At 33.8% G+C, this 1,869-nt stretch overlaps 1 protein-coding gene across 1 annotated transcript in view; it reads left to right on the top strand.

Moving 5' to 3' along the window:
• Nucleotides 1–1,869, top strand: part of bcl2l12 (BCL2 like 12) — a 10,681-nt gene that overhangs the window by 7,158 nt on the left and 1,654 nt on the right. The window lies entirely within an intron of this gene.

Here is a 1,869-nt window from a genome sequence, read left to right as displayed (position 1 = left end):
TATTAAAGAATAATTTTAAGAAAACTTCTAAATAATCTGTTTATTAATTTTTCTCTTTTTTTCTTAGAATCCTTCCAAAACTTTCAGATAAAGTAAAAACAAGTCTTCCCTTGTTTCCCTCCACAGTAGTGATGAATTCTGGCTTCTCTCAGAGATTCAGTTCTTTTTCATTGGTCCTCTGTAAACAGCAGCTCTTTCTGCTACCAAATGGATTTTTAGGTTGTTTTTGCTATATTTAATTTATTATCATCTACTATGTAGGATTATGCCCAATATCCATAACTAATGTAAACATGTTTTTATTTGCATTCCCTCCAGGGGGCACGCCCCACCATTTCAGAAACACTGTCCCATCAGTCAATATGCGTTTTCTTCATTCGTCTGTATCTGCTGTATGGTCATTGTTAGTATTTTATTTATTTATTAATGATTGATTTTCTAATTCATTTTTTAAAATGAATTAATCAATGAATTAAATTCATTATTTCGTGTTAAAAATAAAGATGTTTGAGAACACTAGAATGTTTTATCAGCGATTTTCTTCTGAAAATCTTGATGCGGCCCAGCCTCACCCAGACTCTGCCTCCAGTGGCTGTCGGCTGAATTGAGTTTGAGACCCCTGATGTAGAGAAAACCAGGACTGATTTAGCAAAGGGGGCAGGTTGACAGAAAATGCTCTTTTCTTAAAACTTTGCCCAGAAGATTCATTTTAATATTAAATCATAACAAAAAGAGCTTCAAAACATTTCAGTGTTTTGAATATTTGCCATGATATCACTGACAGTAAAGATGCAGCTTTCTAATGAGGGGGGGGGGGGGTTCAGCTCAACAACGACTCTGTAATGTTACAAAGAGACTACCAATAAAGTTTGTACAAAGTGGATTCATGTTTATTATATTCATAAAATACAGCTTGATAGATTCCTTTGAGTTCATGTTGTTGAATTTATCCGTCACGTCTTTAAGTCCGCTCTGTGAAAACATTGTCCGACTTTGAACCGATCATGTTTACATTTCTAGACATCACACGGGACAGTTCATTAGCATTAGCAGCTAGTATCGTAGCATGCTAACATCAGTGTGTAACAACATCACTGTCTTCAAATCAGCACTTTTATTAAACATTCTGTTGCTGCTGTAGACCAGCAGCTTTATCCTCCAGTTCTGTCTGGATCTGTTTGAAAATCCCTGTATGTCCTGATGCTGCATCAGCCAAAGCTAACCGCTACATAAACAGAGACTAGGGCTGGGTTAATAAAATTAATTAATGAATTGGTTTGAATCAATTTAAGCTTAATACATCAATAATCGATTCATAAAACATTAATTGATTTACCACATCAAGCTAAAGTCTGCTATCTTAATGCGAACGTTTAATGGAATTTCCTATAGGACGGCTAATACTAACGCTTGGTCGACCTAAACATAAATTGTTGATTAAATGAACATCTTATAAATTCACAGACATGAATTTTCCAAACTCTTTTAAGGAAATATTTTTTAAAGTGACTATTTGTGGTCTAAAACATTGTTTTTTTTCCTCATCATTTCTTCTTCTTCTGGAATAAGGTGTAATACTATAGCATGATCGCCACCTAGTGGCCAAACTGAAACGTCCTCCAGGAGAAGCAGAACAATGTTTCCAATGTTAATGATCTGAACATTTTAGTTAGAACTTCTCCTTTAGAGAATCCATGTAACACTGGATGATATTAACAATCTCAGTATTTCACTGATACATTTACAGTATGTGAACTGGATCAGATTAATATAGATAGATTCATAACATATAGTAGATTATTCATGTATTTCTAAACAAATGTGTATAAATGTGTAAACTCAAAATTGAATTGAAGAATCTAAATCAAT

The sequence above is a fragment of the Oryzias melastigma genome, linkage group LG8 (genome assembly GCF_002922805.2).
Source record: "Oryzias melastigma strain HK-1 linkage group LG8, ASM292280v2, whole genome shotgun sequence".
In the NCBI taxonomy this organism is placed as follows: Eukaryota; Metazoa; Chordata; class Actinopteri; order Beloniformes; family Adrianichthyidae; genus Oryzias; species Oryzias melastigma.
This window is presented reverse-complemented; position numbering and strand designations above follow the sequence as displayed.